Here is a 17,202-nt window from a genome sequence, read left to right on the forward strand (position 1 = left end):
GACTAGAACAGACAACTGCACTGTCCTGCAGGGCTCGTGCTTTAAAGTTTGTCACCACATCTGAGTTGCTTGGACAAACAATAATTCCATGTGCAGGCAGACTGCCAGCGTGCCTGACATTTTTGACATGAAAGACTCAGCTACTAATTCAGAATTCACTGACAAGGGCTATTTTATCTCTGTTCAAAGAATATAGAATGTACCTTGTCCAAGGCATGTTTGAAAAATGTTATTTGAAACATGATTTCAAAACTTTCGTGCAAAAATTATCATATTAAGCTCTGCTGATCAAGAACTGTAATTCTGAGCAAAGACTGGGAGTCTGACTTGCAGCAAAATTAGCCTAGTGAGGTGATAGAATTTCAAGAAAGTTCATTAGCGGATGTCCTTTGCATCCTGTAACATTTCCACTCAAATATACAATATTCAAAGGGAAAACTATTCTGGAAAAGGTGCTGCAGATGCCACATAGCTTCCTTTAATGCAACTCCACTGCAATAAAAGGAAAATGACATGTTTATTGCCAAAGTGGCAACATTTGTAAAATTATACCTGAAGCAGAAGAAAAAAATGCAAACTGTGTACATTCTTAGTATTACCGGAGAATAAACCTGATCATTGTTCCACATTTTCATAGAAACTCATTTGATTCTAAATGCTATACAGTTCAATAGATTTTGAACAAACCTTTATTTGACTGGTACCTGAAAAAGTGTGATAGTTGCTTAGTAAATTAATGAGTGTTTATGTTTCATACCGAGATGCCTGTCTTCTAAGCAGTATTTTGAGGACTTAACTGAGCAGTTGACATAACATCTTCAAGTTAGTATTCCAGTGGTGTCATATGGGTTTAAAGAAGTACTTGTTGCAAATGGAGAGAATTTGCAGTTCGCTACAATGAATAGCTGCTTCTTACATGACTATAAAAAAATTTGCATTAGGGTTCACTTCTCTCATCAGTCACAAAGTTACAGAACTAGCATGATACACCTAAAGGTATCTGCTGGCAGGTTTGTGTGTGTAAGAAACAAGTCACACTTCAAAGCAGAAAGCAGTGTTTTCATCTACCTGAAAATGGACCTTGAAGCTTAAATCTAAAATGCATGCACTTGAAGGGTGCAGCACGGGCCTCTAAATCTGTCTTTCTGGTGTTTAGGGTGCTCAGTTTAGACACCCAAGAAATGTCAGTAGCTTTTGGATTTTTAATCTCATAGGCAAACATACTTGCCTCTACATACTTACCTTTCTACTTACTAATTTACAATGCTCACTATTGTAATGTTAAGACCAGCATGAACAGATGTGCAGTGCAGGATGAAAAACACACAAAGTAAACCAGTCTAATCTACCCAACTGCTAAGTAATTTCCTAACACAAATAGTAAAATCACACACAAGACTCCAGTGCTAAATGCCACTTAAGTAGGCAAACACAGTAACAGAAGTGGCATCAGGTAAACAGAAACCAGTAAACAAATTCCAGCATCCTTATTTAGTAAAAACTGTGCTTTTTCCTGTCAGTCCCTGGGAAATCAGTTACAAGAGGAATGGGATAAGTATATCTAAGCCATTCTTTGGGGAAGAAAAGGCAGATCATGTTTTACAAGACACAGAAATGTTTCTTTTATTTGAGCAAATATTTCCAGATAAGATGCTTTAGAATAGCCTGATTTCCCCTCACCCCCAAGCTGTTCCACAGCTAAACATCCTGTAAAATAACTGCTGTTTGTCTTTTTCACTTTTTTAACACCTGCTCTTTATGTCATCTGTTGTGTTCACAAAGAGATTCCAACAAAAGTAGCTTTTCCTCAGATTTGCTTTGCTAGAGACACCTGGTCTGCAAGTGAAGATGAAAACAAACAATAACCTGTAAAGTTGCTTACAGAGTTTACTTGCTGGTTTTTTTTAAGGTCACATACCCATTTCTAGGTTCATATTTCAGCTTACCAAAATATAATGCTAGATTAGTTAAGGCAGGGGAAAAAAAAATGTTCACTTAGTTTTTATACCATATTGGAGGTGTAATAGAAGATTGATTTTAAAAATAACCTGACATTAACATCTCAGCAACTGCATAAAAAAGTGCTTTAGGTCTTGCTTTTTTGTAAAAAGTTATTTTTGCTCATTTAAGAGGCAGTACCTGTTTTGTTTTGAAGTTGTGTAAAAAAAAAAAAAAAAATCACAAATTTTTGGTGTGAAACGTTGTTCCTGAAGTACTGCACATCCCAAAACATTTTTACACTCCTCCCCCCTCCTGCCTTTAATCCATCAACTAAAGGAAACATTCTGTTTCTGAATGAACACCAGGCTGTATGAATGGAACAGCATGAGAAGTGCGCGCTTCATCTGGCTAATGGACAAACACAATGGGAAGAAAATGAGTTACGTAGGTCCATGTTCTTTTCTGATCTGCTCCTACGTGGAGAGCAGAAGACTTTATTCCTGCAATTGCTACAAATTGGTGCTTCATGAAAACACATTTTTTTGTGGTCTGCGCTGTATTAGTGCCTTATGCCACCACTGTACGTACCATACATAAAACTGGAGAGCATCTTTTCAAAAGTAGATTAGGTGTCCAGATGACATACTAGAACAAACAGCTATTCCACCTAATCCAGTGTTTAGCAGTAAGCCGGTAAGCAATGCTGTAGAGCAAAGGCCAAAACTCTAGATCAGCTGTGCAGCAATATACCTGAAACGGACTTTCTTCCTTGACTTTCCCTACCTTGGGATCAGTTTGTATATTGAAATGTAGGATTTTTTCTAATAGGTGTGTGAGCAGGGAGAGCCTGCAGGGAGAAACCTCTCAATAACAAGATCCTAAATTAATTTGAGAGGATAGCAGATTGGTATACAGCTGAGATACAAGACTGGAAATTTTAAATGTAGACATAGTGTTGCCCATTATACTTTGGATTTTTTAAAATATAAAACCAACATAACATTTTCAGATGTTCTTAGAAGACAGGCAGTTCCCTTAAGTCCCACAATTAAATCTCTATCTGAATAAATGGCAATGTTACCATTTGGGTCATGGCACTTCTACTCATGGAACGGAATTTTTTCAGGTATTAAGACATTGAAATAACTGAATGCTGACTTGAATTTACTTCTTAGTACAGAAACTAGATCCTATGACATAGGAGGTATGACTCTGTCCAAAGCAATACTGTAAAAGAAACAGGTCATATTTTCTTAGTCTTCCCTGTTATAAACAGCTGAAACCCACGTATGATCAAATTGATTGTAGCATATGGAACACAGATAATTTATTTGTAGTCTGTCAGCAGATCAGAAGACTAGAAAATAAAAACCTGTGGCAGGAATCAACATTTAAACTTAAGACGAGAACTTCATGCTGAACCACCCAGCAGACTAGGAGGGGGACACTTTGCTGACAGAGATGCAGTATCTTTGGGTACTCTGAACTGAGATTTCTTTTTCCTTGTTGTGATATCCTGGAAGTTAAAAACCCTTTGTCACTTGTAACTTTGTCATTTCTTCTTCCCTAAGCACCACAAAATCAGATGAATGCTTGCAACTTTTGATAAGTAATTACCAATGAAATGTTATAATGATTGTCATACTGAACTTCCTATCTCAAATATGAAAAGATACTCTGACATGCCGTCATCCAAAAACATCTGCACACAATGGACAAGGACAAATACCTTGTGTAGTGTTAGATTTTGAAGTAGAAGTACGCAAGCGATGATTCTGACTCTGAATCAAGAGCTACATTCCTTTCTTAAGTAATGCATCTGTTTTTACTTATTGTGGAAAGTGCTTGTTTCTGTCTATCAGCTATGTATTTGCTAAGCAAAAAAGTAGTGGCAGGACCCAGAAGAAAATACTTTTTTTACTTTCAGATTAGGATGTGTCACCAGATAAAGTTTCCGTGCTACTTAAATGATATGACTATGCTGTTTATTGTTATATCTCCTGTAGGTAAATTTCTGTGAAAGCATTTGAAATGAAATTTTTGCACGTGTTTAAAAACTATGTTGTAAAGACTATTTTCTGCATCATTCCACAAATAGCAAATTGGTGATACAGGTATGAAATTGTACCAAGTCGACAAAGACAATTAGAGATTTTCTTGTACAGAACTACAAGAAAAAAACAAAGTTGAGGGCTCACCATGTCCAAGATGTTATCAGTAAAAACTGTGATAAACAGAGGCTTGTTTTACTGAACCAGTCTCTTGCTAGCATTCAAGATATATTTTCATGTGCTTTGTTTGTTACTAGTATGATCATAAACTTATCATCTTTGACTGGTCCAAACAGCAAATTGGGAGACTTAATCCACTAATTATTACCATCAAGTACGTTATTTTTCTTCTTTTTTTCTCTTTCTTGCCTGAATTAACAGTTGCCAGTCCTTTTTGTTTTACATACCCAATTAACAGCATAACCTTTAGAATTTCTTTGAAACTTTTACAGAGAGACTGAGGTTCAGAGTGATCTTTCTTTTACAGACAATTATCTTGTTATTGCTCCTTTTCTGTTGTTAATTATGAATAAATTCAATAATGAGCATCTCCCCATAATTTACCAAGGGAAACAGCTGACATAGTGAGCTTGTTTCTTGTGATTGGGAACCAAGCAATCGTGAATGTTTTGCCTAGACAGAATTTTGGCTAGAAGACAAAGATACCCATTTCTAATTTTCAAGATATGACATCTAGTATGTTCAGTGACTGTATTATACTGTCTTTTTTTATACTGCAGTATTTGTGTTTCTAAAAATACACAATATTTATATTAAAAATATAAAATTAATAAAATTGATTCATAATACTTCTTACAGTAAACTAAGGCAGCTTAGTAAACCACTATTTATTTAACAACTTTTTACATACTTTAATGCAAGAACCTGCTGTTGCATGTGTTGCTTCATGGGATTTTACATAGCTTCAGCTGAAAGCCAGGATGCGGGCAAAGTAAGACTGTCTTCCTCCACTATTGCCATTACTATAGAGGGCAGCCCACCATTACCAGTATTATAGGGCTAGACATGCAAAATGATGCCGACTGAGTAAGAAAACAGTGTGATGTCTTAGATTAGGGTCTACAGAAGAGAGGTGCCACTCTTGGATCCTTCTCTGGAGCTTAGCAAACCCAAAGTTTCATCAGATGACTCTGTCCATCTTAATTATCTCCCTAGATTAAGTTCAGCCTGTCTCTTCAGCCTGGAAGAGAGAAATAGAGGAATGGAAAGCTTGGGAGAAATCCTCCTTCAATTGGCAGATGTGTCAGCATTGCTGAAGAAGGTGCAGAAGGTAGCATGCTACGGGGTCCTCATCCTGGCATGCTACTTTGGCACTGAACTTTGTAAGCCTCAGAATCAAGAGACAATAGGTAGAAAGTAGAAATGTGGACTGGGCTGCAAATAAGATACAAATATATATACATAAGCCTATTTCCCACTTCCCACTTGTTAAAACAGCTTAGGTACAAAAGTCAAATGAGGACTGATGGCCTTCCCATGGAGTTTGTGTCCCCATTCCCATATTCTGACAGAATCACTGAAATACAGAATGGTTTGGGTTGGAAGGGACCTTCAAAGATCATCATGTCCAACCCCCCTGCCACTGGGATCCACTAGACAAGGTCAAAGCCCCATCTAACCTGGCCTTGAAAACTTCCAGTAACTGGGCATCCACAACTTCTCTAGGCAGCCTGTTCCAGTGTCTCACTCTTACAATAATAATAAAAAAAATTATTCCTGGAACAGAAGAGGCAAGTTTTACTTCAGAAAAAAAGGGTTCTGGCATCTAGTTAGCAATAAAATACTGATGGGAACCTTAAGGATGCCCGTACAGACTACAGAAGGGAAGATGGGATAAGATGGCTCTTGAATAAAATAGTATTTCATGTATTTACTGGTATATGAAACAAGGATGTCACACAGAGAAAACATTTTGGTGGTCCAAATGCATCCTAGGAAATCTCTTACTGGTAATAACAGCTAAACCACTGAGGAAACAATTTGTGAGTGGACCACAAGTCTGCTGACATAAGTCCATAAGACCAATATAACCTTCAAGAAAAGGAGAGTTTCTATGGCACTGAATAAGAAGTTTCAGAAATAAGCACACACAATTCTATTTGCTGTTTTATTCTTTGAATTTCTCAGACTAGCCACATACAAATTACAGGTGAAAAAAAATAATAGGAGCATCAGATAATTTCATAGGGCAAAGCATCTGGGGGGAAAAAAAAAGGGATGGCACAGTAATTTAATACTTAGAAATGCCTTAGAGATATGGCACATTCCACAGTGTTGAGCCAAATAACCTCACACACAAACAAAAGGTTAAAAAGTGCTCTACAACTGGAAATATGTGATAATTTAATTTCCTTTAACAGACATATCTCTAGGAAATGGTACAGAGGAAAAAAGAATTGTAGTTATTCTTTACTGAGAATAAGTGAAATACTGTTTGGTGAACCTAAAGTGTATTCCAAGTAAACCAAGCTCAGAGGAAATGTTAAAGAATTCTTTAAGTTACAAAAGCCAGATCCATGTTTTGTATAAAAAAAAATCCCACACCTAAATAGTTCTGCAAACACTCACTGTGTCAGTTTTCAAGCTGCCTAGAAATATACATTACTACTCCTTAAATTCCTTAAAAAAAGAAAGAAAAAAAAAGCTTATTATGTTCCAAATAAGTACTGAAAATCCTTTTCATTTTTTTCTGTTTGTGGAACAGGTTAACCCTAAAATTAAGATGTTGTTTACAAAGCTCAGCAAACGTATCCTGCAGTTTGTATGATATGGAGATATCTGTCTGTTCTCATTCCAAATTGCAGCACATTATGTCTTAGCCTGGACAGAAAGAGGGAAGCTGCAGGAACTTTTCTGCTGTCTTTATACTGCCCATATGAAGCTTTATCAGTTTATTTAATAATCTTCCAGGAGCTTACTAAGGTTGTAACAAGATTTTACTGCTAAAAAGAGAAGGCTGCTAGAATATGCAACCTTCTCTCTATTGGCCTTTTTCTCTTACTAAAAGTATGGATGGAAATCTGGTATTCTTCACAGAAGCTGTAAGGAGTGAAACTTTTCTGTCTCCAGATGAGCAAATACTTCAGAATTCTTAGATGACAGCAACTTTCTTTCCAATTCAGCTGTCTCTGGAGATTCCTGTTAAACCCAAGTGGCATATAGTGTCCTAACTTTGCTCAAACTCCCTTTAATGCTGTAGGGAAAAAACCCCACCTTTTCAGTTTTGTATTGGTATTCAGGTCTCAAGCATCATGATAGAGCTTAAGAAAAAAGGAAACTATATAGGGTTCCTTCACCCTCTGAGGAGCAACATACCAACTTTCTATCACTGATTTTGGTCAGGGATTAAAATCATGTTGTGGTAACAGCCGATTGTTTAACAGACTATGTTATTGAATAGCTAGCTATGACATCTTATCATTTAAGTTTCTGGGAAAAAAAAACCCTTGCTTGATACATGACATCATGTTTCTCAGTGTTAGGAACTGAAATTCTTTAAAACATATTCAATTTTTAGACTCTGTAGTGCCTTTTAATAATGTAATTACCAAGAAGTTGAAAATAGCTACGTGCATTGCAAAAGCTGTGCTAAAGCATACATGAGGACCAGAGTAACTCAGTATAAAGTCAAAACTAGCATAATTAGAGCATTCCGGTGTGCTGCAGCATAATCAATCGCACAACTGTCATCATTTGAGATACTTCAGAAGCAATGCTTTAGTATGCTTTTTGAATAAAGTGTTTGTCAAAAGCACATGAAAACACAGTAGGCAAATGTTTGATCTTTAGTTATTGCTCTGCATAACAGAACTTTCTGACCGGGAGAAAATCTAAAACTTCTCATCTTTGGAGAAAGAATGGTATCTGTTTAGAAATGGTAGGATCTTCTTCAAATCTCTAGTATTAAATTGACTGAGCAGTGTATTCAACCCCATCCAAACAACAGCCCGGCAGACCTGTTCATTCTCACACCGCGAGCATTAAGAGTCATTCACCTCATGCACCCACGGTATCAGCTTCATCGCTATGCTTGCTTTTTAGTTTGGGCCTGCACCTGACGTGTCTGATCCTGGAAGGAAAAAGCCTTTTTGTTCCATTCTGTCAGGGTGTGGGAATGAGGAGACACCCAGCTCAGTGGAAAGGACATTTCCTGGGCAGTAGCTATAGCCCCTGCCCCACCAGCAGCTCCCCTGCATGTGATGTGACATCAGCGTGCTGGAGGCATGCTGTTCATCATATGACCTGATGTCTTACACTAGAGGTATTTGAGTAAGCTGAGAGATCTAATTTTGATAGCTGGTACCTAAAAATCATGTTAGTTTTGTCTTCCTCCACAGAATTGTAGACATCCTACTATGTTGCTTCATATACTTCCTTTAGGTCCCTTCCTTTGGACTACAACATTACGTTCTGTGCAACAATTTTCTTCTCCATTTTCCATTTGCTGGGTGTAAGCAACTGCGAGATACCAGTTCAAACCCCCAGTTTCAAAGTCAAAATATAAACTAGCCCCTTAAGGAGAAGGTGCCAATCAGTCAAGAAGCAGTCGCCTCATTTTTCCAGAGTATCATCTGTCAGCTGACAATCTCAGATGTGCAAAAAGTCAACATCCAAACATCAAAAAAGCTGCAGATCAGGACTGAGATATATGTAGCAATGGAAAACACGCTTGCCATAATTTCCTATCGCATTAACAAATATCCTGTCCATTCAGACGGTTCAATACTCAAGAAAATTCCCTAGTGAAGACTTAATGAAACAATTTCCATGTTTCTGCTTTTCTTTCCAGAAAGCTTTTCTATAAACATGGTAATTCAGCTATTCAAAGGGAACACCAGCTTCCAGTTGCTTAATACAACTTTAAAAAGATGGATAACATAGGCAAAAGACTGCTTAAGTGAATGAGTAAACCCAGACGAAATCTTGTATTTTTCTGCTTCTAAGGAATCAACTTAAATAAAACTAAGCTTCCTTGCATGAGGTCTGAACTTTGAATATATTAACTATCCCTGTGTTTTCACTTATGTTAAACTTTTATGCTGATGCCAGGTTTTCTGTTAGATACAATGATTGCCTATAAAGTAATAGTAAATTAAAAAATCCTGTCGTAACTGCTACTGGAGCCTTACTGGGAATGTTTTCTGAAAACTACTCTTGACATGATGAAAGTTCAAATAACTAGAAGGTAAACCCCAAGACTAATAACCTAACCCTTAGAAATAATATAAACTGCAACAAATATAAATAATCTGCTGAAATCTTACCACATGCAAGCAAGGATTCTGACAACTACAGTTTACCAGCTATGGAAGAAAGTTTAAATATAGTTAACAATACCCTGATTTTTTTCCCCTGACACATAAGTTTATTTGACTTGAATCTAGAGAAAACTTATCCATGTCTTGGGTTCAGCTTCTTTGTTATGGTAAACTTTATTAGTTTAAAAAGGCTCAGAGGACAGTATACAAAAACCTAGTTCTGCTCTTAAGCTAGTAGAAAAATTCCTACTGACTTCTTAGTGAAACTGAGATTTCATCTGATGTAGCTAAAAACTCATTTGACTCAAAAGGTGAAACTTTTTTTTTTTTAATTATTTGAAGTTGATAATGGTGTAAACCAGTAAATCATACATGTGCTTTAAGGCTTACTTCCTGTGGACCACCTCTGACCAGTTGGGATGTTACTGGACTAGAAAAAGAGAGTGATAATTTTAGTGACATGGAGATATACATTTTCCTTTGCTTGTCCCTCTCAAGTTCATGTGGGAGTAACATTTCCCAAGAGTCTCATCCAGTCAAGTCTATCACACTCACCATTTTCCTCAGTGAAGTTTCCTTTCAATTTCACAATGTTTTTTAACCTTCAAGCCAACTAGTCAATTCCTTCCCTCAGCTGCTTTTAAGATCATATTTCCAGCCCCCTTTTTTCCATTACCTTTATGAATTCCTATCCCTGCCATATCAATTTTTAAAATTCTGCTCACACAGATTCAATTCCTTTTTTCTTTTTTTCTCCTTCTTTCCCTTTGCTAAGACCATTCAGCTTCCCAGCTGTCCAGTCTGAAATCCCTTTTCTGTGCATCCCTTGTCATTCAGGATTCTCAGCTCTGGATTCTCAGCTCAGTCCTCGTTAAATTTCTTAACCCTCACCTGCATGCATACTTTCCTGGGTATTAAGACAGATAGCTTCTGTGTCTGGCTAGCTGCATGCAGTATCAGTGTCACGGTACTTTGGTTAGTCATCTTCAGAGCAGAGTTTTGAATCCAAGGGAGTCTCTGGAAAGTGCATTTAAGTCTCCCTCTTCAGTGGCCCATCCCATCAGATCTTGACAGATAGGGACAGTTTCCTCATAAAACGTCTATCCTGTAGTGCATAGCTTTGGTTCTTAGCCGTTTTTGCTGAGAGTTCCTCCTCTTCTATTATAATCAATGCCAACAGCATCATTTGTTTCCAGAGGATCTGGCTCCAGTTTCTGGTCTTCATAGAAGGGCACCAACTAGCAGCTGCAAGGCTTCAGAGGCTTCCAGGAGCACTGACGAGCTCAGCTCAAGAGGTGACTTTCCATCACTGCCTGAGTGCTCAGTGGGGCACCAGAGACGAAGAGGAACTTTTGGAAGCAATGGATAGATAGACTTTGCTTCTTCATTCTGTGCCAACAAACTAAACTGCTTGCATTTGAAGGGATAATCCTGGCTATTGAGGCAAAAAATGTATTTTTTCTAATCAGGATTACCTGATTTAAAATACTTTTTTTTGTCTGCATCACATGCTACATGTTGTTTCTGCAGTATGCTGTCTATACGTGCTGATCTTACTTGCAAATATTTGTGTTTGTCCACTCTTTAACACAGTAGCTTCCTGTTATCTTTCAAGCATGGAATTCCTCAGAAGCTTTTGCTTTAAATACTCTTAACTGCTAACGGAACAGCAAAAGGAAATAAATAAATGGCATTTGACAAGAACATATAAAGATGCTCGTTTTTTTTAAACTAAGCAGAGGTGACCACCTGAGCTTCCCTTTCTCAGGGTAGCTCTTAGTGCTTTCTGTAATCAGTCAAGTCCATTTTGGTGTTGGGGTCCTGCTTCCCCTGCCCAGTGTTTCGGAAACCTCAGGGAAGCTCTCTGACAGGTCTGGTCTGGCAAGGGAGGAATTTTCAGTCCGGTGAAGATGTAGCAGCTCTTCAGACACACCACCTCCACTGTCCATCTAGCATATTAGCAACAGAAACAGAGGACAGAAAGATGCAGCGTGTCTTAAAAAAAAAGAAATACAGCACTTCAGAGGGGAAAACACCTCCCTCCCCCTGCAAATGTACAGGAAAATCAGTGCAAGTTCTTAGTAGAGAAACATAGTCCTTCGAAACTGAAATCGGCAGCTGACGTGTACTGTCTCAAAGTCTTGAGCATTCAGAAATTGGCAGGCCTTCAGCTCAAATGACTGGGTCTATCTTGGTAGCATCATCATTGAGGCTTCTTCTTCAAGAAAAGAAATCTTATAAAAGTTCCATAAACTATATTTAGAAACCACTATGTTGCAAAGTTTAAGAACTACTCAAAATGCTTTCAGTCTCCTTTATCTGTGAAGTTTTTTTTTTAAAAATCTTAATGATTTTTCATGCTGAAAGATGCTCTGTGAACACAGCTTTGAAACAGGAGACACCCAGTTTTATAGCTTACAAAAGGGACTAATTGTATTCCACAGCTTCCTAACTAGTTTGATCCTTGAACTCCGAATCATTCTTCCTTCTGGTTGGAAGTGGAATGCAAGATGACTGCTTCCCTAGAAAGCAATGCAGAGAATGAACTGTGAATGCCTAGCTCTTTTTCACTTTCCCAGTGACGTATTTTGAAAAGAGGAATTTGCTTCATATCTCCTCAAAAAATTGCAGTATGATTTGCTCCACTAAATCGTGAGCTGTTCGCTAAAATAGGCTGTTGTGTTGATAGAGAAATTCATAAAAAAATTCACTTGATATTTTAAGTTGAGGTAATAATAAATGGTTTTATATTGTGAAAAATCCGTGACATAAAAATTCGCTAAAAATGTCATAACGTTTGTAAGGCTACATAGCCAATGTCTTTCATGAAAAACATCGTAAGTACACCCACCAGCATACCTAATAGTAAGTTTATTTCAGCTGCCTATTGCTTAGTGGAATGGAAAAAATAGGCAAATGGGAAAGGATCACTTTAGATCTGGGATAGCAAGTGTTTATTCAGATGTGGGCTTTTTAGTGCAGAATCTCATTTTTACAGCAGTGCGGTGAAGTCCCAGTTTCCTGATGGTGGCATGGAAGTACAAAGTACAACTGAAAACATGTAGGCTTGTCTCCAAAAAGTTTGAATATTCAATTTGTGAAATTATAGCCCACTGCTACAACCTGGAATTTAAACACTAAATATTGATTGGCAGTATTTCTTATACCGTTAATAAATAAGGAATTGTAATTTTGAGTATTGGTGACTGGTTGCACAAAACAAGGAATATGTATAGTCATTTCAGTGAATGGTAGAAGCATCGTTGGCTTCTTGTCTTCCTGGCTTCAGTGCTACTGAACTTCGGCAAAATGCCATTCATGACTCACACTATTTATTTATTTATTCTTTATTTTTAGACTAATGGGAACTTTATGAATTCCTTCCCTGATTTCTAAGACAAATACCACTTAGCTGTGATCCTGAAAAACAGTGATTCAGAATCTTAGATTACTGCCTTAATGAATATCCTTAACTCTTAGTGAGAACAGTTAATCACCAAATAGTTGATTTTAGTTCTGAAGATACTGTTGTTAAATTCTGATAGTAAATTATTTCTTCACCCGTACAAAAATTTACACTGTTAAAAGGTTTGCCAAGTTGACTAGTTTCTATTTAACAGTATTTTTTTTTTAATTTCAAGAATATTTTTCATTCGCAATTTTATTTACATCTCCTAAAAAAATGCACCATAAAACATATATGTATCATATATAGTATAATGAACATATGTCATCCTCCAAGTAACAAACTACGTGAAAATGCACACAGTTAGGAGAGCAATGTCACGTGTACAAAACAAGCTCAGGGTCTGGAACAGTGGGAGCTCAGCTCTAAGATTTCCTTCAGGACAGTTTCAGCTGTAAGTCTCTTCCATTTTCCTATGCACTCTTCTGCTTTTTCTAGGTCATCACATTTTGATGGTAACTTTTGTAGTTGGTTCAAAACATATGGTAGAAAGTATTATCATGCTGTAATACCTTTTAGTATTAGGTACAAAATACTTCCAGTCAAGAAGAAAGAGTGAAAGTAATTCTTCATAAATACTTGCCCAGACAATGAGGGCATTTCATGCATTTAATTTCATGTTATATTAATGAAGTATTTGTTTTTTATTCAAGTAGATTACTTTCAGTGAAGGGGGGGGGGAGTTTTTTCCTTCTATTAGAAAGTGTAAATTATAAAACTATAACAAACAGCTTCCTCTAAATGAGGTGTAATCAGACATGAAAATAAGTTGGTAAGCTTTCATTTAGTGCACAGGTGCCATTAACTGAATCATCTCCCGCATATAATTTACTTTAAAGTCTGTATTTACTATTTTAAGAGTTAGCATTTAAACCTTCAGCAATTTATTACACAATTTTAGCTTGAATATTTTCCAATAAATCACAACTCACTTTCAGCTAGTATTCATTTATGTTACTTTCACCTTGTGTTTGCTGACAGGAAAATGAGATAAGAGAAAAATCTTAGCTGGAGGTCTGGACAGGCAGACATGCTCGGTGGAGCATGTAAGAACCTAACAGCATAGAGACATCTCAAGCATTCCCATGTACATTCCCCAAAGATTTTTTCCTCTCCCTTGAGAAACAACACATAGTCCATCGGGACTTCCTGCCCCACGAAAAGGGGGAAAAAAATAAAAGGCATCAGCAATATGTCTCTCCAGACATGATCACTTTTTTCTTCTGCAGTGTAGTAATTTTTTTTTCAGAAGTTGCAAGCTACTGAAATTGATAACTGACTTTCAGAAAACATAGAGAAATATTTTATTAAAAGCCGATTTAAAATAGCTTAACGTCTGATTGATAGAGATTGATGCAGTGCCCTTAAAAATGTGTTCCTTTAGGTCTGTCAAGATAAATGGATCTTGGAAGGGATACTCATTTTTCCATTTTTATTCTAACCTTAGGCAGTAGCAACACTGATAGACTGTGAAAACGAGTATGAAAAATATTTTGAAGAGAATAAAACTGTCTGCAAAATTCAAATTTTTAGTGTTTTGTCTTCATAACACCAGTATGTTGCAGTGATGTGGAAATACAAATACAAGCATACATGGAGCACCTAGCAATACGGTACTCCATTCATTACATATATGCACATTAAGCAGCATGTGTGGCATATATAGATAGGTAGGTAAAATAGTTTATATTGCCTATATGAAGTGCTGTGATGAAATTGTGACAGTGTTTTCTTCTTTTTATAAAGCTTACATTACATTTCACTGTTATCCATGTTCAGTAGGATCCAAAAAAAGTTCCCAATAAACCCTTCCTAGTGTTCAGAGAATTTACACTACAAATAAACAATTTACATATTTAGTGTTTTAATTGAAAGTGAAGTCTTCTAAAATACTCTGATAAAACTGTACTTTCTGTCTTTCTGTACAAAAATATATCTGTGAATCAGAAATTTAAGGATTATGTGGCATATATCTATGACTTCCTACAGTGAGACAGTTGCACATTGGGATGGATTTTGAAAAAAATGTTTCAAATTATGGGCTAAATTCTACTTCAGACAACTCATGAAGAAAACAGACATGGCCACAATCCAAAGAACACTGCCACGTCTGAAACAAGGGTGAAGCCAGCCAAGACCAAGCACTACTGGCTTAAAGATAACTCAGGGAGTATGCGAAGTAGGAAGGTCTCATCTGTACTCTGGAAAAGCATTCAGAAAAAGAACTGATGAGACTCATCAGCGAATTTCTTACTTTGCCCTGTCACTAGAACAAAGCAAAATGGATTACGGATGCTTAAGTTCATTTTCCATCTTGCTCACTTTTCTGTATAAAATAAACATCTTGGGGAACAAAATGTCAGGGTGATGGCCACAGGTGCTGAAAGGGCTGATTAAATTCATTTTAAATTCACAAAGATAGGTTTTGAATAAAGCACAAGACATTTTTAGTAGGGATGCAAGAACAGTAATTCAGAAAGCTTTTGACAGCTCAATATGTCAAACACTGTAGCTTCAATGCATATTTAAAAAATGCCTAGCTGTAAATGTTGTATTTTCTGTTGCTAGGTTTTCTACTGTATCTACTCCACTTTCAGAAATTCAAAACAAAAAATAGTGGAAGAGCACTACAGGCATGTCAATATCCCTGCAATTTTCACCGTATCTATATTAGATGACTAAGCATGCAATATGTGTTGTAATACCACCTGTTCAATATTTCTGCAAGTTCTTTTGAACTATTTTGTAAATTAACTACTAAGCACAGTCAAGGTCTGGATAGAAATAGCTGTTTCTCATGGGGACCTTATGCATATTCTTTGGTTTTCCCCCTTGAAAATAGTTTTAGTTAAATCATTCCCTATTTATCAGCCTGCTGCTGCCAAGAATATGAAGGATCTGTAACTTCAAATTAATGGCAGGGAAACAATCACTTGTCACTGCAATCAGGAAGCTAATGACCCTCATATGCACAGATATCTTTAGGAGAACATTAGGCAAAGTCTGTATTTAAAACTTTAGCATATAATTTTAAGTCAGTTACTTCTTAAAATAACTTTTCTATGCTATCAGCAGCCACCAGTTATCTTAGTAAGTTTTGACATCTAGAAGAGATCCACAATCCTCGAACTTAACAAGAAATTGTCCCTTGTTTTCTTTTAGGTTAGTGCCTTCAGGTTTGGTCAATAGTCCAACAACAGAGAGCTGTATGACCTCTCCATTTGGCTAGCAGTCAGCTGTTAGATGGAATGACCAACCCAAATGCGGCTGAGCTTCATACAGTATATCACATAGCAGTTGCTGAGTCCATGGGGCTAGTGACATTTTTCATGCAATGAATCTGCTGATCTAAATACAGGGCTATAGAGATACGACTGCAGATAAACTTTGACCTCCTTGCTATTTCTCCTAGCAGGTACAGTTTTAGAATGGATGCTTTATTGTAAGAATAAAGATTATCTTCAGATTTCAGTAGACAAGTTGTAAGAAAGCCTAAAGAGAGTGATTTTGGGATTTTCTCAAACTTATAGATGAATTCCCTGAAACTGGTAAATTGCTTAGTCTAGGAATCCGTATTTGATTCAAGGAAAAAGATCCTGATAGAGTTTGATGATCTTAGGGGTGAATACAAAGGATCGTGCGTACTCCAGCCATCTACCTACTTCTTCTAGGGGACACAGCACTACGTAGAAACTCACAATTAACATTAGCTCTCTCTGAAAATTAACATTCCAGTTTTACAGTTGACAGAATCAGATTATAAACATAAAGAAAATCACCAAACTTTACTTGGAAGGACTGCTCCAATAACTGACAAATTCTGTAAAATGAAACTAGCAGCCAGTACTATTTGTAGTATTTATATGGGGTAGCATTTGGCAAAGAAGGGATGTATGTATTCATATAGCTGTAAGTGCTGCCAGGAACATGACCGTTCAATTTGTATAGACTAACCATTTGGCAGCAAAGAATAAAAGCAAGACCTCATTTATAACTTTAAATGAGAAAATGGTTAAGGTGTTAAGTTGAAGTGTCTACAAAATGCACAAATAAGTTACTGATACTTTGGAAAATTGTTGTGTCCATATTACAGAACTATACAATAGCAATCAGGAAGGCTCTTCGTTTAAGTAAGTACTGGCAGCCCTTCAAAAAGGATTAATTCTATTATCTGCCAATGGTTAGAAAACAAATTTCTTTTAACAAATACTTTACATGTTGACTTTTATTTCTTGCCAGTTTTAAGCTTGCTTAAAAAAAGACAATCTTGGCTATAAAAGCAATGTTTTAGAATGTGCTCCAATATGATTGATCTGCCCTCATTCTTTTGGCAACTTAAAGCACTTTCATCAGATTTTATTATTTTACATGATTTTAAGTAATAAAGCATGACAGCCCTAAACTGATGACCTTAGAGAATTTTGTCTCTAAAAATGCATCACCATATTACAAACCTTAATTGTAA

At 36.7% G+C, this 17,202-nt stretch overlaps 2 protein-coding genes across 3 annotated transcripts in view; one reads left to right on the forward strand and one right to left on the reverse strand.

Moving 5' to 3' along the window:
* The window catches only part of MCPH1 (microcephalin 1), a 167,455-nt gene that overhangs the window by 41,826 nt on the left and 108,427 nt on the right, over positions 1-17,202 (reverse strand).
* ANGPT2 (angiopoietin 2) overlaps positions 1-17,202 on the forward strand; it is a 53,429-nt gene that overhangs the window by 6,594 nt on the left and 29,633 nt on the right. The gene's annotated exons all lie outside the window — the stretch shown is intronic.

This window comes from Falco punctatus (genome assembly GCF_963210335.1).
Source record: "Falco punctatus genome assembly, chromosome: 5".
NCBI classification, from domain to species: Eukaryota; Metazoa; Chordata; class Aves; order Falconiformes; family Falconidae; genus Falco; species Falco punctatus.